This window comes from Macaca mulatta, chromosome 16 (genome assembly GCF_049350105.2).
Source record: "Macaca mulatta isolate MMU2019108-1 chromosome 16, T2T-MMU8v2.0, whole genome shotgun sequence".
NCBI classification, from domain to species: domain Eukaryota; kingdom Metazoa; phylum Chordata; class Mammalia; order Primates; family Cercopithecidae; genus Macaca; species Macaca mulatta.
In genome coordinates, this window is record NC_133421.1 from 54,118,461 (window position 1) to 54,139,191 (window position 20,731).

At 35.2% G+C, this 20,731-nt stretch overlaps 1 protein-coding gene across 2 annotated transcripts in view; it reads right to left on the minus strand.

The window, feature by feature from the left end:
- Positions 1–1,771: 1,771 nt before the first annotated feature.
- The window catches only part of PCTP (phosphatidylcholine transfer protein), a 111,770-nt gene continuing 92,810 nt past the window's right edge, over positions 1,772–20,731 (minus strand). For both annotated transcript variants that reach the window (XR_013406482.1, XR_013406484.1), the window contains one exon: positions 1,772–5,328. The gene's annotated coding sequence lies outside the window, so the exon portion shown is untranslated. The remainder of the gene's footprint in view (positions 5,329–20,731) is intronic.

A 20,731-nucleotide genomic window follows, 5' to 3' on the forward strand; every position in this document is an offset into this window, starting at 1 on the left:
AGTCTGAGTTACAAATATAGGTTTTTGAGGTATTTTTAATACCAAATATCATTGACTATCATAGCTGAAAGAATTTTTTAGATAATCTAGCTTAGAGATTCTCAAAGTATGGTCCCTAGACCAGCAGCATCATCAACATGTGGGAAATGAAGAGGAATGCAACTTCTCTGGCCCAACCCCAGACCTACTAAGTCATAAATTCTGAAAGTAGAACCTATCGATCTGTGTTTTCGCAAGCCTGCCAACTTATTCTGATGCACGATAAAGTTTTAGAATCACTATTCTAGTTCAATACTAGAGACCCACTGTGCATCAAAATATGTGTCAAGAAATGAGCTTGGGAAGTTTTGCAGGAGTCAGATCAAATTAAAAGATTTGAGCTTTAACCTGTATGTAATAAGGTTGGAGGGCCTTTTAAGCAGGGAAGGCATGTTTGAAATGGTATTTTATTACTTATTATACATATTCATCTATTCACTGACCCACCAAATATTTATTGAGGGCCTGTAAGTTGTGAAGCTTTGAGCTAAGAAACTGAGCTCTTAATCGATCAGTAAAATTGGTTGGATTGATTGAGCAAGAATGAAAGAATGGGAGGCCAATTACGGGTTTATTGTAAAAGTTCACATGGATGATGACAAAAGCTTGAACAATATGGCCCTGGAGGAGTAAAATGATTAGTAGACACTTGGTACATTACATGCACTTCTCTAAGGCTTTCATTTATACCCAATTTGGTATGTGTCTTAGTCCATTCAGGCTGCTGTAACAAAACATCCTGAACTAGGTAGCTTATAAACCACAGACCTTTTTTTCTAAAACCTCTGGAGGCTAAGAAGTTCAAGATCAAGGCACTGGATGGTTTGGTGTCTGTCTAAGGCCCACTTTCTGGTTCCAGAGGGAGTATTCCTGTTGCTTCTCACATGGTGGAAGGTGCTAGCTAGCCCTCTGTAGTCTCTTTTCTAAGGGCAGTAGTCCCATTTATGAGGGTTCCATCCACATAACTTAGTCACCTCCCAAAGGGACCACTTTCTAATACCATCACCTTGGAAGAGATTCCAACCTATGAATTTTGGGGTGACACAAAGGTTTGAACTATAGCAGTATGAGGAGGTGGAATAAGGCTACAATGGCCTTGAGATTACCCAACTGAGGCAATTGGGTAGAATATGGTGATATTAACTAAACTGGAAATAAGGAAAGAGGAGCACATGAAGGGGTGGGATGACCAGATACTACATGGTATGGGAGCTTCATCAGCCCAACTGCAATGGCATGACCTCTGATGGGGCCCCGTAGTGACTTGAGTCATTAGCACAGAAGGTAGTCCAAATCCATTGAAAGTATTCTTAATGAATAGAAAAAAAATCTTTACATTGAACTGAAATGCTGACTTCTTGTAGCTTCAACTCACTAGTCTTTTTTGACTAGCAACTCAGAATAAATCAAATTTGGAGAGTCCCTAAAGCTGAATTCCCAAAGACATGACTGTAAACCAAGTGTTTATACTCTAATCCTGTTGACTTCTAGTATCATTTGCCTTCATTTCTGAGAATCTGCGATTTGGCAATGATTTGTTCACACCCTAATTGTTTCTTTTTCCATTTCGTTCTTATTGACAGTTTCAATGATTAAAAATTGGACATTTTTATGTATCAAGAAAACTTGCTGTTAACTCTAAAATCATCTCTTTTTGAAAAGTAAGTCATTATCCCCTTCTGTAGTCATCTTGTAAAATTCTCTTTTAATCAGGTGAAAATGAAAAAACATAAACAAAACCTTTATGCTCACCTTTATTGAATTGTAGGCTATTTATTCATCCTTTGGCCTCTTAACATAGATTTCTCTTAGGTGTTTTACTCACACCTAGACATCTGTGTCTTACTGTCTCAAAAAATATCATTATCACACATTTTTCTTACAAAGTAGCACAGTGCAGACCTCAAGGCTCCAGTTATCCTTCTATCCCTAGCATTTTTTACTGCATGCATCCTCCCTGGGCTAGAATAAAATCAACAGTTAAAGGTCTGCCCTTCAGATTCTCCCAGATCTATGGGTTGTTTTAGGTTTAAAGGCCAGTTTTTACTGTCTTGTTGTTGAGAGGCTACTGATAATATTGAATAGAATGCACATCTAGAAAACATCCATCTCTCAGTGGTTTTTCTGCTTTTTAAAACAAATGTTATTTTCTGATACTAAAATCAACACATATTCATAAGAAAAAAATTGCAAAATAAATAAAACGGTACAGAAAAATATCAAGGTAACCCCAACACAAAGAAAAACAATTACTGTATTTTATTGCAATTTCTTCCTGAATTTTTTCTATGCATATATTTTTACAGTTAAGACCAGATATCTTTTCTTCTGCTTTTTAACTTTATATGGTACTGTATCTTTGCATTCAAATTAATATTTTAACTTTTTTTTAAATAGCCACGAAATGGTCGATCATATGCATATGTCAGATTCTAGCTTAACAATTCCTGAACTTCCGGTCATTTAGTTATTTTCCAGTGTTTTGGCTTTCACAAATAGTGCTGCAGCAAAAATCTTGGTGCATGAAGCTTTGTCTACATTTAGGATGGGAAAGTATAGATTTTTTTATGTCTAAAACAGAGGTGTAGAATTTCTGATCTGAAGGAAGTAAAAGTTTTTAAATACAGAGAAATTAATTTTCCTTTTTTCTATACATTTTTGCTAAGTTGCGATCATACTACACATATGCAGCTTATTTGTTTTATTTTACATTGGATCAATACATTTCTTTATACTTAAAATTCCCCAAATTTTGAACATTTCATTTTTGATTACATTTTAATAACAATTTCTGTGCATAGATTTCGTTGTATTTTTATTATTTCCATGAGATAAAAATAACAGGGGCAGAATATGTTAGCAAAGGGATTTGAACTTACAGTATATTGTATTCTCATTGTTCATTTTTAGTTTCCATGATCACTAAAGAAATTGGACATTTTTTATGGGTTTTTGGTGTATCCTTTCCCTTTTTGACATTACTTTTACTTTAATTAAGACATGATTTCAGAACCTACAGAACATTCACATCCTTTTTAATGGCTATGTAGTTAACCCTCTGTATGGATATGCTATAATTAATTTAACCATGCTTCCATAGGTTGACATATGTTTCTGGTTTTTGATATTTCAAGCAATGTTGAAAGGCTTTTTTTTCTGAGTAACGCTTAGCAAATATTTCCCCTTTCCAATATTAAATAATTTTTCTCCTATAGTTTCTTCCAGCATGTAGATTTAATTGCATATTTATATATTTAGAACTTATGTTGTGCATACTTAAAATAGAGCTCTAACTTTATTTTATTCCACATAGCCAAGTATTCTCACACAATTTATTGAATAATTCATCGTTTCCTTACTGTTTGTTGTGTCTATATTTGCATATACACTGGATCTTTTAACAGTCTCTCTCTTCTTATTGATTAATCTTTGTCTATTCTTTATACCTCTTTAATCACAGAAACTTTATAGTACATTTAAAAATCTGATATAGAAAGTCTTGATGCATAAGTCTTCTGTTTCAAAATGTATTGCCTAGATCCATTAATGAATGCCAAAATTAGTAGGCAAAAGTTTAAGCAGAAATAGAGTATTCGCATAGTCTCAAAGTGTCTCACTCCCACAAATATGTAATAGCAAATTTATAGTGAAGAATCTTGACAGATAGCACTTAACCAAGTGATCAGGCTTAACATTATCAGTAATACATGTAAACATCATGTCCCTCTGATACAATGCAATGAGAAGGGCTAGGTACCTTTCCCAGGAATGCATAACCTGAATCTAATCATGAAAAAACATCAGACCAACCCCAAATCGTGCAACATTCTAAAAAATAACTGACCAGGACTCTCCAAAAGTGTCAAGGGTGCAACGGATAAGAAAAGACTGGGGAATTGTCACATAGTGGAGGAGACTAAGGTGATATGACAAAAACAGTGTGGGATCCTGAAACAGCATGAGTACATTAGCTGAAAAACTGGTGAAATCAGAGAATCTGCTCCACACCTCTCTCCTAGTTTCTAGTGGTAACCGGTAATGCTTCACGTTCCTTGGCCTGCAGAGACATCACTCCAACGTCTTCCTCCATCTTCACAAGGTGCTCTACTTCCAGAGTGTCTGTGTGTTCTTCTCTGTTTCTTATAGGCACTTTCATTGGATTTAGGGCCCACCTTGATCTAGTGTAATCTCTTCTACAATCTTGCTTTCATTGCATCTTTAAAGATCCTATTTCCAGATAGAGTCACATTTTGAAGTTCTGAGTGGACATGTTTTTTAGTTTTTATTGGGAGGGACACTATAAAACCTATAACACAGGGGTTTTATTTCCTTAACCACAGAAGTCTCAATGCCAAGGAGACTATCTGGTGTGGGTTAAGTGTTTGCTAAATGTTGAACAAATTGAATTCCCTTTATTCAGAAATTAATTAGAGCTGAGTGGTGACTGTTCCCTTTACATGACATTCAGTCTATATCTCCTTTTAAGGCCTGCACTCATTCATGTCATCTGCTGAGCCTTACAGGTGTATAGATTTAGGACCCCTGTTCATCAGGTTTATAGCACTGCCCACTTTTTCTCCCACTGAAATGGGAAGAAAGGATGAGGGAAAGGGAAGAGGGGAGAAATGCCCTGGGGAACTCAGGAAGGGCAATGCAAACCATAACCAGCCAGGATTGGGATTCTGGTTCTGTCACTAACTTAATTTGAGTCCCAACTGACTCAGTTTCTTCATCTGTAAAGTGGGAGTATAATAGTGTCTGTCACTTTGTTGTGAGGACTAACAAAATTGATTCTCATACAGTGCATAATCAAAAAGTACAGAGCAAACTGCTGGAAAATTATTAGCCAGCATCCAAATATCTTGGTGCCCAAAGTTAACCCAACCTCCAGGAATACAATAGGAATCAAAAAGAATAGGAAACCTACAACCACGTCTTTTCAACCTTCCAGTTAGAAGAGCCAAATTATTTCTTGTTAGACTTTGAGACAATCTCACACACTCAAACCAACATTTACATTTTTAAATGAGAACCACACCAGCCTGCTTCCTTATAATAACTTCCAGATGAGAAAGAGATTTTCTTTTTAAGCTAAACATTTAATCATATTACAATCATATTTTAATTACTCTAGGGAAAGGATAAAGAAACCAGAGAGTGAATCTCTTGGATAATGTATTTGTAGCTCCAGTTTGAAGTTTTTTCCTACTAGGTTTCCAGCGTCTCATTTTCTTTTCCCTCTTACTCTCACTTTGTCATTTATTAGCCTTAGAAGCAATTTGGTAGAGGCTGAAAGGAAGAAGAAGAGAATGATATTTAAATACCAGAACTTTCTCTTAAACAGTTTGCTAACGTTTTTCATTTGATGCTATAAAATGTATATTATTACTCTCATTTTACAAATGAATAAACTAAGACTTAAAGATAAGTTGAGAATTAGCTTGCCCAAAGTTATCCAAATGTTATGTGATGGAGCTATTTGATACAGTCAGTTTAACTTCAAAATCTGCAATATTTATTATACAACACAATGTCCAGCAGTTAAAATATAGTGTTATAAACGCAATTACACACAGAGAGACATGCATACACCACCCCCTCCACACACACAACTCAGCATGCGTTTTTGCCCCACTACTTTGGCCCATTTAAATACAACCTGTGTTATTAAAATGACTTTAACAAATTGCCCTGTATTTTAATAAAGATAAGAAATTACAGGAAAGGTTAGGAGACTTGCTAGCTTTGGTAATATTCACTTTGCAAAGAAGACAAGGCTCATTTGGGATTAGCACTTTTTCTCAAGGCAAAAGTGCTATGCCTCATGGTCCAAAAACCTTATCATATAAGCAGATTAATTTTAATTGGGCACGTTGGCTCATATTGTTATTTTTATGCAACTATGTTTTGAATCACCACTTTAAAAGCAGTCTAATTTTCTTTTCCTTAAGCTTCTTTTTCATTTTCTCCATTCTGTAAACAAATGAGCTAGTATTGAATACTTGAGGGAATCGGAAAGAATAGGAAACCTAGAACCATGCCTTTTCAGCCTTCCAATAGGAAAAAACAAATTATGTGACCAAAAATTGGCAAATAATATAGCCAAAGACTTACAAGTGATGGGATAACCGTCTGTAATATATGTCTTGTGGAAAAGTCATTTACATTCATTCTCTGAGGCCTGCCAAAGATCGCAAAATAAGGGTCCTAAGTCTTACTGGGATTCAGAGTCCTTATTTATCCATATGTTTGTAGGAAATAAAAGTACACATTTAATGAAAATGTCTCTTTCCAACAATAAAGTGGGCTGCCTTGGGAAGTTTCCAAGTCCTGCCGTTGAAGGTGATTGGGTCAGTTGGTTGAAAATGACCTGAAAGTGAAGCAAATACCCTTTAAAGTCATTCAAGGCCTCTCTGAGGTTTCTTCTAGTACCAAGGTTCTTCAATTCACACATCAATGGGCGTGCAGTCGTCTATGCCAGATGGTGTTCTATCACTTCACTTTCAACATCAGCCAATTGACCCTAGTGACTTGAGCCTCTCCACTGTCAACTCTCTAGATCAGGGACCCTGCAGGCCATGGATCAAATCTAGACACCCACAAGTTTTAGTATTGCCTATCGGCTGAATTCCCAAAATTCCTTGAGAAACTTTGTCTTTCCTTGCCTTAATCAGTTGGCAAATTTAATTCTCCCTGGAGGAATAATTGGAGGGAATTATTCTTTCCTTTCAACACAGAGAGAAAGCCAGCTCAGCAATCCAATGACACTTGCTGCAGGTTAGATGAACATTTTCAAACGGTAAGAAAAATTCAAAAGAGGGATGGTATTTCATGACATGTAAAAATTATATGAAATTCAATATCTAGTATCCAGAAAGTGTTATTGGAACACTCCAACATTCATTTATTCATGTATTGCCGATGGCCACTTTTATGTTACAGCAGAAGAGTTGAATAGTTGTGACAGGTACCATATATCTGCAAAGCTGAAAATATTTGTTATCTGGGTCTTTACAAAAAATGTTTGCTGATCCCTGCTTTAAAACATAAACCTATAAAGGCAGGCATTGTGGTCTTTGCTGTCTGTCTTTGAAGCTTTACTATTCAGCACATAGTGGCTTCAATGTTGTGGTTGTTGAATGAATAAGTGAGTCAAAGATGATCGTGTTCAAAATTTATAAAAAGTAGTTAAATCTGATTATAAACAGTTTCATCTTCTAGAGAGACCACAAAAAGCTTCTATCCTTCTTTCTAAACAAGCAGAGGTACATTGTATGCAAAAAGGAGATTCAACCAGAGATAATATTGAAGTATCATGCACCTGTACAGCATAATGCCATGCTTCTATTCTGATTGGCCTGGGCTGTACCTCAGCAGTCATCAGCAATTTTGGAAATCACCCTGGACACACTACAGGTTATTATCTCAATAACTTATGACTTATTCAGACCCTGCTGAATTCCCAAAATTCCTTGAGAAACTTTGTCTTTTCTTGCCTTAATCAGTTGGCAAATTTAATTCTCCCTGGAGGAATAATTGGAGGGAATTATTCTTTCCTTTCAACACAGAGAGAAAGCCAGCTCAGCAATCCAATGACACTTGCTGCAGGTTAGATGAATGTCAACACCTCCTCCTCCCTCCACACAAAAGGAACATTAATACATGAAGTCACATTTAACAAAAATCTTGCAAACATTTCAGCAGCAACGTTTTTGGAAACCCATTTTAGAATGTTAAAGTGTGTTAAAGATGCTTACACTAATTCTCATCTCCCCTCCCAGCTTTTTCAAACTGTTAGCCACATAGTACTAATTATCCAGCTGGCGTTGTTGCAACAGAAGTTTTCCAAGTTGCCTCCCCAATTTGAAGCTGTCAGGAGAAGTGCTGAAGACTTGCATTTACTCCTACAGCTTGGTGCTCTAATTAAAGCAATAAATACGGTTCCCTTCAAGGGAGAAGTAGGCAGGGAGGAAAGATCTCTTCCAATCCATTGGTCTCACAATGTAGTTTGTAGGATTTAAATTCCAATTTACATAAGACCATGGAAGAACCTTTACACAGAGATGGCAGAAGAAAAAGGCAGCTACTGGGTAGAGGCAGAAGGGAGGCTAGCTCCAATCCCAAGGCCAGAGTAGATAGGAGATGGGATGTCCTCTGAGGGGCAAGGACAGCTGTCTCATGAGTTTTCTTATCACTCATTAGTTAGAACCAGCCTGATATGGTTTAGAATTACAGACATCTCAATGATCATTTGGGTCACAATTAGTATATGGAATGAAGCATACAATTTTGTTTATGTGTTTGTTTGATATGTGCTTTATTTTTATTTGCAGAAGACAAAATGGTGAGTTAAAGTTCTTGTCACATTATTGCCTGATCCTTTTAAATAATTTTAGACACGGAGAACGGTAGAAAGAAGAAGACACCTTTGTCACCTTAAATCTTCCACCAAGAAATATCCATTATTATTAGGGGACTATCATATCAAATATCATCTTTATATGCATAGAATAGTAAACGGATTCAAAAACTTATTTTAAAAAGATCATGCAGTGATTTTGCATAAAAGCATTTATTTTAACTTGATTTTCATAGAAGGGGGAAAAGCATAATGACCTTATTTCTTGTTTTCCAAAAATATCCCTCTAAGACTGACGAAAGGCTCTTTAGCAGTTGAAATCATTACGTCTTTGATTTTTTTTAGCAAATTTCTATTTTGACCCTATCAATTGACTCTATCAAAGAAAAATCTCACGACTTCTCCTACCTCTTCTAACTGCATTTTTAAATTTTTGAACTAATTTTATTATATCATTATCTTTATTATATTTTGTCACATGAGTAATCTGTTCCATAAATATTATTTGCATAATTGGCTTATATTAGTTTTAGATTTAAAAAGATTCAGCACACACCACTAATACTTTTTTTACTATGGCTCCTTCAGTTCTCATTTAATTTTTTTTTTTTTTTTTTTTTTTTTTTTTGCTTTATGCTTTTAAAGCAGAACTTGTCACCAAGTGCGTGTGTATATTTGGAATAAGAAGGGTGTTTGGTGCTGAAATGCTTCATGTCTGAGTATATCTAATTGTTATCTTATACTTGAAATACATACTGGCTCTATTCATTATTTTTAGATACACTCCTAGAACTCTATAGAAAGCTTTCAAAATTGAGTGCTTGCCTGGGAAAGAGAAATGTCAATCTGATTTCCCTTTTCTGGCTCCTGTAGGCATTTGAGTTTGTGACACCTGACTCTGGTCCAGCTCCTTCTTTAGACAGAAAAAAAAAAGCTAACTCCTTTTAAATACAGATTCTCACTAGAAGTATATAAAAATACTTAATCTTTGCCATTCTGATAAAGAAAGAAAATTACATGACACTGCTGCTTTAACATGCATATCTTTGATTTTTAGGATGGGTTGAATATTTTTTACTAGATTACTTGATTACTATCTATACTGGTTTTTATAAAACTTACCAGAGGTCCATCTGGACATTCACACATAGATCATACATGTACATTAACATAATAATAATGTAACTGGATCAGTTTAATGAATCAAGTGTATGGAGGTCAGCATACCATGTTAACCTGATTAGATCATTCTGAACCCAGCCGGGATATAAAGAATAATGAAACTTTATAATGAGACTACTGCAGGGTATTCTAATAATACAATGGTTTATAAACACTTTCAGCAGTGAAATTCTGTTTTGTTTTGTTTTTTTTCTTTTTTATTTGAGACGGAACCTTGCTCTGTCACCCAGCTGGAGTGCAGTGGTGTAATCTGAGCTCACCACAACCTCTGCCTCCCTGGTTCCAGTGATTCTCCTGCCTTAGCCTCCCAAGTAGCTGGGACTACAGGCGCACGCCACCATGCCCGGTTAATTTTTGTATTTTTAGTAGAGTCGGGGTGCGAAATTCTTTTTTAAAAACTCTTACACCAAAACCTAGAAAGTAAAACAGATAAGATAGATGTGCTCTAAAGAAAATGAAATAGGGCAGGGGGAGATTATAATTCAGCCTGATTTTTCTCTTTCTGACTCTTGGGTAACTCAAAGAACCACAAGACTCTTCAACTCACAATTTGAAGATGGCATGATAATTTTATACCCTGAACCTGTTCTTTGCTCGGGACACAGAACAAGGATAGATACATCATTCAGAGCCTGTTTTCTGACCACAGGAGAATGTACCAACAAATTGAAAACAAACAGATCACCAGAAAATGTCTACTCTTTAAAAAAATAGTCAATATACTTCCAAATAATCCACATCAAAAGAGAAATAACAAAAAATGATATAAAGAATTTGAGCTAAATAATGATGAAAGTACTGCTATTAGACAATGTGAAGTAAAGCTAAAGCTATTAAATGATAAAATTTATAGGCTTAAAGTGAATATATTAGAAAATATGAAAGTATCCAATCTAAAAATGTTGAAAAAAAACACCCTAAGAAAGTGAGGGAAAAAACCAGAAATCTTAATGTGAGCAAATTGATAAAATAGAAGACAAATTTATTAATATAAAAATTAAACAATAAAATGGTTCTTAGAACAAAACAGGCTAATAAAGTTAATGGACTCAGCTAAAAAAGCTGATCAAAAACAGAGAAGGGGAGAACCCCTTAATATCAGACATTAAAATGAGGTCATCGCCACAGATAGATGTTGCAGATATTACTAGATAATAAGAGGATATTAACAACTTTATATAGGTAAACTTCAGAATGTCAGTGAAATTGACACCTTTCTAGAAATCCCCAAAACTGAAATGAGAAGAAATAAATATTAATAATTTCATATATGTTAATTAAATTGATCTATAATTTAAATTCTTTCTATTAAATAATCTCACAGACTAGAAGGCTTTCCCAGTGATTTCTTCCTGACATTTAAGGAAGAAGCACCACCAATTTCTCACACACTCTTCCAGAAATTAGGGGAGGAAATGTTTAGGACTGGGGAGGGGGAATAGTCTCATCTCAAGTTATCAGGTCAGCATAACTTGGTATTAAAATTTGACAAGGACATTACAAAAAAGGCAATTTAAAGGACAACAGGCTAATGAACGTAGATGCAAAAATTTTAAAACGTTAGTCTAAATATTAACAATTAGAATTCAGTGGTATATAAAAGGATAATATAACCAAATGAGAGTTTATTCAAAAAATGCAAGTCTATCAGGTGTATATTGAGACAATAATATTGTATAACAAACTACCCTTAATCTCAATGGTTCAAAGCCATAACCATTTGTTTCACCTTAAAGTCTGTAGGTGGGCTTTTTAGTTTCTGGACTTGGCTGGCTTCTCCAAATGTCTAAAGACAGCTGAGGGGGTGTAGATTGGCTTTAAAAAAGAAAGACTGGAGAAACTATTTGGAAGTATCCACTAATGCTGAACACATGCATATCCTACAAACCAGCAATTCTACACCTAAGAAATGCATACATATGCTCTCAAAAAATCTGCAAGATTGTTCATTCATAGCTGTGTTATTTGTAATAGCTACAACATAAAAACTATCAAAATATCCATCTAGAGTAGGATTAATACATTATGGTATATTGAGAGAAGAGAATTCTATTTAACAATAAAATAGTTGCTAAAAGCAACTGCTATGGTCTAAACATTTGCATCTCTGCAAAAGTCGTATGTTGTAAACCTAACCTCAGAGGTGATAATATTAGGAAGTGAGGACTTAAAAAGGTGACTAAGACAGGAAGCTTCTACCCTCATAAATAGGATTAGTGCCCTTATAAAAGAAGCCCCAGAGATCTACGTTCTCCCTTCCACCTTATGTGGACACAGCTAGAAGGTGTCATCTATGAACCAGAAATGAAGCCTCACCAGCCACTGAATATGCCAGTGCCCTGATATTGGACTCCTCAGCCTCCAGAACTGTGAGCAGTAAATTTCTGTTTCTTATAAGCCATTGAGTTTATGGCATTTTGTTATAGTAGCCTGAAAGGACTAAGATGCAACAAAACCTATTATTAAACAAACTAAACCAGACTCCCCCCCGAAAAAAGTATCACATTATTCATATTAAATGTAAAAATATGAAAACCCACTCCATGGATTTAGAAGTCAGGTTAGTGACCCTCCCACCCCCACCTGGAAAACTGTGACTGGAAGGAAATGCAAGGAAGACTTGGGACTTGTGATATCCTGTTTCTTCATCTGGGGCCAGGTTACTTGGACATGTTCAAGGTGTGAAATTTTGAGTTATGCACTGAAGTGTGCCTTTCTATGACTATGCAATGCCTCAATGTTTAAAAGGTAATTTTATGATTCAAGATATATAGAAAATACAGAATATGTAAATATAAAATATAGAAAGCATAGAAAAGTCATACAGTGAAGAAAAAAATGCCATTAGGGATTGAATGACAGATCACTGAGTGAGGTGATACACCTCACTCCTACATATAAAAATATATATCATATATTATGTATATATACTTACATATGTGCATATATATTTCTGGGTGAATATACATATTCATACATATACATACATGTATAACATATAGACATACCTATGTATGTTTTACACATAACGCCATATGTAATATACATATACATATATAACATGTATATGTTAAATATTTGGGTCCAGAATATACAAAGAAAAGGTAAATACAGACAACCCTTCCCTCAGATAAACCAAAGACTTGAACAGCCCTTACAAAAGATGAGGAAATTCAAATTCCAATAAACATAATTTTTAAATATATTCAGCTTCATTCGTCACCAGAAAAATATGTATTACAACTACCAAGAGCCTATACTCCACATAAAGAATGACTATAATGAAAATTATTGTCAATATCAAAAGACAGCCTTGTTGTGGAGCAATAGGACCGTTTATGCATTGCTGGTAGAAGTAGAGATTGGTGTAAAATTTTGAAATAATATGTAGTGCTAGGAATACTGTGTAGCACTGTGCAGACTCTAGGACCAGCAATTCCACTTGTAGCTATACGTCAAACCAAAATGTTCTGTTTGCATAAGTTCTCCAATATGTATAGGAATGTTCATAGGAAAACTATTCATATTAGCCAAGAACTGAGAAGAAAAAGTCTATTAATAGTAGAAAAAATAATCTATGGTATATCCTAATAATAAAATATAGAATTAGGAGAAGGAACAAACTATGGCCTTACAAAAAACACAGAAACCTTTAAGTAGCATGATATTGAGGAATATAATGTATTTTGCACTATTCTATTTATTTGAAGTTCAGAAAACAGACACAACTAAGTAGTGTTGACAGTGTAGACAGATAGTGGCCAACTTTGTGGGAAGGTTTGTTGAGGGGGAGCATGATGGGGCCTCTGGGGTGCTGGCTACTTACGTGTGTTCTTAATGCTGTACACCTATGCTGTGTGCAATTTCCTGCACATGGCTTATGTTTCAACAGGTTTTTTAAAGTAAATACTTGTATAGGACAGAAAACCACCATAAGCGAAATTAAAAGACAAGCCACGAACTGAAAGATAATATTAATACATATAATATATGTTAATGTTATGCTATATTTATAACATGTTATAATAATGCAACATATATACATGTTTTCTATGTTAAAATATGTATATGTTATAAATTTATGTTTTAATTTAAATATATGTTATGTTGAATATTAACATATGTTAATGTATGTATAAGAGATAACACAGCATATAAATATATGCTGTATATAATGATATAAATATATGTTAATATTATATGTGTAATATATAACATAACTATAAATATATTTATAACATGTTATAAATATGTTATATAAGTAACATGTTTTATATAAATAACATATGTTATACAAACTTATATGTGTGTTATATACATATGTTTATATAGATATGTTATATTTAAAATATAAATTCATATGTTAATATATTATAAACAAACCTATGACATATGAACATAACCAATAATAAAAAGACAATTATTCTTTTTAAAATGTGATAAATCTGTAAACAGTTAATTCGCAGGTGGTAATCGAAGGGACCAAAACATTAAAACGTATTACACCTCCCCAGTTATCAGGGAAATGTAAATTAATACCAAAATGGGATACTTTTTTATATTTATCAGATTTGCATCAATCTGACAATGCCAGTAAATGCTGAATGAAATGGTGGATCAATGAGAAGTTTCATAAATTCTAGTGTCTTAGTCAGCCCAGGCTGTTATAACAAAATACCGCAGACTAGGTGACTTAAACCACAGACATTTATTTCTCACAGTTCTGGAGGCTGGGAAGTCCAAGACGAAGGTGCCAACAGATTCTGTTCTTGGTAAGGGCCCTCTTGCTGGCTTGCACACAGCTGCCATCTCTCCGTGTGCTCACATGATCTCTTCTTTGTGTTCACGCTGACAGAGAGAGCTCTCATTTCACTTCCTCTTCTTATAAGGACACTAATCCCATCATGAAGCCTCCACCCTTGTGACCTAATCTAAACCTAATTACCTCCCAATGGTCCCACCTCCAGATACTATCATACTAGGGGTTGAGGCTTCAACACATGAGTTTGAGGAGGGTACAGATATTCAGCCCATAATGGCTGGTTGGAGAATAAATTGGTACAATCACTTGCAGGAGAAGATCTACAGAGCTGTTTATTCAACAGTGTCACTCCTAGATGAATTCTCTAGAGAAATACTCAGACCTGGATAGAAGAAAACATAAAATGATATTAAATACACTAGGAGTGAGTGATTAGAAATGACCAAAATATTCATCAATAGGAGAACATATAAATTAATTATTATACAGTAAAATCTCTCTAAAACACAATAAATGAGGTTCAAACATTCAGCCAGGTAAGATAAGGATTTTAGTTATGAGATGTTGCAATGCTTGGGTCCCACTATCTACGGTTTGGCAGTATCTGGTGAAGTTGTATGACCCAGCTTAAATATCAATGGGAGTGTTTCCTGGTCTTATATTTGGAATAAAATTCCAGGAGAGTGATTACAGTACCAAGACTTTTCCAGTTCTTTGTCACCCCCTTTTGTTTGAGGGTTATGTTCAATGAAATTATGCTGAAAGGGTACTGGAGACAAGAAGACATACTCTTGTCTTATTCTTCAAAGATAAATTCCATTGCACCTGAATTTCACACTTATTCCAAGATTTTAGTATATATTACTTCAACAGAATAATATATAACACGTAAAATGTATGAACTGGAGCTACAAATGTCAAAAAGGAAATATCTCAAAAATATAAAGTTGAGTGAAAAAATAAATTGCAAAACAATATGTCGAGTCTGATAAAATTTGATTCAACCCAGATTCCAAAACTTGTAGGATTATACTGTATTATATTTTTTGATATATAAGTAATATAAGTCAAAAACAATAATGTGATGACACACAGCAGCTTCAGGATTGTAGCTACCTCTGGAAGGCAGGGAGATGAGATCAAGATAGTACATACAGTGATTTTCAATTGTGGTTGTTCCATTTTACCTCTTTTAAAAAACTGGAAGCCAATATGGCAGAATATTAAGGTTTTTTGATTCAGATGGTAAATATATGTGGGTTTGTTATATCATGTCATTTAGTATGGTTAAAATATTTTGAAATTAAAAACATAGCCAGAAAAAAATAAATAAATCTATTATCTGTTGCTTTGACCCAGTAAGTCCCTTCATCTTATGAAGAAAACTGAGACTCAAGGATGTATAGAGTTTTCCCACAGCCTGTATTTTATTTTCGGTCACTCTCTGAGAAGAGAGGTTTCCATTATTATTTGTGAGCCAAGTAACTAAAGTTTGGACATAATATATTGGATTATCCTCCTTTAAAAAGAAAAGAAAAGAGAAGACAGCTGAATGTAGTAGAATAAACTCTGCAGTGTGGTTGGCCTCCAGTATTGCCCGATATCATCCAATTCGACGTGCTAGCTGAGAACTTGAGTGGGTCACCTTACAGACAACCTCCATAGTCCATTTCAGCTCATCTGAAAGCTCTGTTATAGAAATATTCTAAAAAATCTTTACTCTCTGAAACTGTCTGTGAAATGTTCTGAATTTCCCGGAGAAAGGGTCTATGTATAGCACTGATAAGATTCTCAAAGTCATTCATGCCTCAGTAATGACTAAGATGACTATGTTAAACAAATTTTCATCACTCTACACATAATCAGACTTTTAAGAAAAAATAGTATCTAAGAGCTTTTTTGGCATCAATGGCCAGAACTCCTTCCCCTTGCCCTAGTCCATTTTCATAAAATAACAATGCTTTTTCACATAAGTGATCGTTTGGATAGTAGAGAAGACTTTGGTTTCCAAATCTATTCAATCATTAGAATCACCTGAGAGCTTTTAAAATAATTTCTCTAAGAAACCTGAATCAGCAGAGTGAGAGACAGTGGTTTGTATTAAAAAGCAACAACCCTCTGCTTCTGTAGCTGGGTTTTAGAATTACTAAATTAGAACATGATGCTAATCAGACCAGTTTGATCCAATAGGGCCAATGAATTTCATATGGAGAAAAAATCTCTGACCAATGGTAACAAATTCTATCTTTAAAAGCTTTTCTACCATTAAGTGCTTTTCATATAGAGGAGAAAAATAAACAGAGGACTAAGTATAAAGTAAAAGTGGGTGAATCTAAGTCATTTTCTCCTACTGAGAAGAAAACTGAGACCTATGTGCCATAGAAAGTGTGTGACAGAATCATCATCCCATAAAAAGCCCACAGGAGTTGGTTGGATCTTTGTAGATCTTTGCATAAATGCTAGGATGGGAATTAGCATGCAAAGTATAACTGCAGTTTTTAAATCTTATGCAAACTTTGTGAAACTGAAAAAGAATCTCCAAAAATGTGTAATGTCTTGTAATACAAATGTCCTAACCGAATTTAACTGATAAACTAAAAATACAGAATGTTTAAGCAAAGTATATAGCATATCATATATATGCATTTTAAGAGCAGCTATCATTTATTGTTATTCCTTACACAAAAAGCAGTTTAATAAGCTTTTAGGTGCTTGTATAAACTTTCGAAAATCAATACTCCTATGAAATAAAATCTATTAATTATCCCCTATTGTATAGATGAGAAAGCAAACTGATATATTACAGTGATATAACTTGTTTAAGATTACCAACTAATTATTATCTATGTAATTCCAGAGTAGGATTGCTTTGTGACTTTCATAAGCCCTAGGTACATTTGCTTTTGTGGGTGCCTTTCTCAATGAAAGATACTAAAGGTTACACTTTATGAACAAATTGGTATAAAAATGAGTATAATTTAGGCCACATTATATTCAATTTTGAATGGTTTTTCTGCATGATTTGACTTGACCATGAAGTCTTTCTTGTTTAAACTGTTTATGTATAAACTAATAAATATAAACTTTAGTTAATATAAACCAAAATCCACTGTAATATGTCAAAGTATATTGATAATTTTTTTGAATACAAAACTAGTCTTTGTATTCCTGGAATAAACTATTCTTGGTTATGGTATACTTTTATATGGATGAATTCAATTTGCTAAAATTTTTTGAATTCTTGAATCTCTGATAATGAGAAATATTGGTCTATAGTTTTGTTTTTTTGGCATTGATCTATGTCTATGTTTGGTCTTAGTGTTAGGGTAATGTTTGGCTTATAAAATGAATTGAATCTTTCCTCTCCTTTTAATATTTGGAAGATACTGTGTAGAATTAGTGCTATTTTTAATTTCTATTTATTTATTTAATTTTGAGATAAGAGTTTCGCTCTCGTTGCCCAGGCTGGAGTGCAATGGCACGATCCGAGCTCACTGCAACCTCCACCTCCTGGGTTCAAGCGATTCTCTTGCCTCGGCTTCCTGAGTAGCTGGGATTACAGGTGCCTGCCACCATCCCCAGCTATTTTTTGTATTTTTAGTAGAGATGGGGTTCCACCATGTTGGCCAGGCTGGTTTCGAACTCCTGACCTCAGGTGATCTACCCAGCTCGGCCTCCCAAAGTGTTGGAATTTACAGGCGTGAGCCACCACACCCGACCCTAGTGCTATTTTTTAAATGTTTGGTAGAATTTGTCAGTAAAACCATCTGGAGCTAGAGATTTCCTTTTCAGCCATCTAATATGTATTTATTTTAGCTACTGTATTTTTCAGCTGCAGAATTTCTATTTTGGCTCTTTTTTTAATACTTTCCAAACTTCTCTTAAGATCTTTGCCTATTCATCTACTTTTTCATCTTTTCCTATACATCCTAAAACATTATTATAATAATATGTAACTCCTTGTCTGCTTGTTGCAACATCTAGTTAATCTTTTTGTTAAATTATTTTTTGATGAGAGATGTTATTTTCTAGCTTCTTCACATCTCATAATATTTTACTGTATTAAATTGTGCATAGAATTACAATGGAGACTGAGTATACCACTATTTTGTTTGATTTATTCCAGTAAGTATGAATTCTTTTCTATGTGTGATAGCTAAATTGAGAGAGTGATCATTTACATTTTATTACGAGATAAGTTAACTTGGGATTGGACCCCAGCATTAGAAAGTCAAATACATTTCTGGTTAGCACAATTCCCAACTTCCAGCTCTGTGGCTGTAGGCACTGATGATTCTGGGTTTGCGTCTCATTATCAGTGTTTGATCCTGAAGCCAGTAAGGGGTCGGGCCACAGTTATCACCTTTGGATTGAATGGGTTAAGGCCAGTTTCCAAACCCGAAGAATGTTTGAGAGTGAATAAGTTCTTTCTTGGTTTTGGTCCTGCCTTCACTGTCAGTTCACAGCAAAATTGTGGAGGGGGTAAGTATTAGAAAGAATAATTATTCAAGCAAACTATTAGTGCATGAGGAGTTTTTCTGAATCTAATCTGTCCCATCTGCTCTCATGATTGCCATTAGTTTCACAGGTTCCTCTGGACCTAGTAAGGGTAAAACTTTCTTCTCTCTCTGCCTGTACACAAACCCAACCAATTACCCTCCTCCCAGAAGATGCCACTAGCTACTGCTCACCTATGAGGTACTATCCCTCACTGTGAGTTAATTATTTAAAGCTTCCTTACACACATTTTTCTTTGACAGTCTGATAGGTAATATGATGGTTAATTTTATGTGTCAACTTGACTAGGCCACAGGTTGCCCAGATAGTTGATCAAACATTATTCTGGGCCGGGCACAGTGGCTCACGCCTATAATCCCAGCACTCGGGGAGGCTGAGGAGGGTGGATCACTTGAGGTCGAGAGTTCAGGAGCAGCCTGGCCAACATGGTGAAACCCTGTCTCTACTAAGAAAATGCAAAAATTAGCTGGCTGTGGTGGCATGCACCTGTAGTCCCAGTGACTCGGGAGACTGAAGCATGAGAATTGCTCAAACCTGGGAGGTAGAGGTTGCAGTGAGCTGAAATCTCACCACTCTACTCCAGCCTGGGAGACAGAGTGAGGCTCTGTCTCAAAAAAACAAACCAAAAAAAAAAATTATTCTGGATATGGTTATTTGGAGATGAGATTAATGTTTGAATTGGTAGACTGAATAGTAGATTGCCCTCTGTAATATGGATAGACATCATCCAACAGGTGAAGACCTGAATAGAACAAAAAGGCTGACCCTCCCTTGAACAAGAGGGAAGTCTTCCTGCCTGACTGCTTTGAGCCAAGACATTAGTCTTTGGACTCAAACTGAAACATCACCTCTTCTTGAGTCTTTAGACTGCCAGCTTTCAGACTGGAACTTACACGATCAGCTTTCCTGGTTCTCAGGCCTTCAGACTCATACCAGAAGTGCACATTGGCTCTACCAGGTCTCCAGCTTACTGAACACAAATATTGGCCCAGAAGTCTTTACAACTGTATGAGCTAATTCCTTATTTTCTCTCTCTCTCTTTTTTCTTTTTCCATATACACTTTAATGGCTCTATTTCTCTGGAGAACCTTGACTGACAGAGGTAAGTATCTGTTATATGCTGTATTTCTGGCATTTTGTTTTGTTTTGTTTACTGTGAGTGTGAAAGTCTTCTGCAATGTTCAATGTCCTAATTGGAAGCAGAAACTCCAAACTCACTTATTTTTGTGCTTAGTCTTTATTAAATAGGAAAATGTATGGAGAGGTTAAGGGTAAAAGAAAGACACTTATGTAACAAAAATAGAGAAATGATAGATAGGTGATCATATAGGGAAGGAGATTTATATTTGGTTGATGCATTAGTCTGTTTTCAAACTGCTATGAAGACACTACCTGAGACTGGGTAATTTATACAGAAAGGAGGTTTAATTGACTCACAGTTCCGTATGGCTAAGGAGGCCTCAGGAAACTTACAATCATGGTGGAAGGCAAAGAGGAAGCAAGGCATGTCTTACATGGCAGCAGGAGAGAGAGAGAAAGAGTGAGGAAATGCCAGACTTAAAACTGTCATCTCCCCTGAGAACTCACTCACTATCAGCAGAACAACGTATAGGGGAAACGACCCCATGATCCAATCACTTCTCACCAAGTCTCTCCCTCAACACCTGGGGATTACAAGCAAGATGAAATTTGGGTGGGGCCACAGAGCCAAAACACATCAGGTGATTTGTCATGTCAAATTGAATCCCAATTAGTGATCAAAATGTTGAGAGTTTCAAAACTACATACTTGGAAATATTTAGCAGAGAGAAGAGAATAACCAGAAAACGAGAGCTATTTTTAAATGACCATAAGACTGTCCTTACATAAGA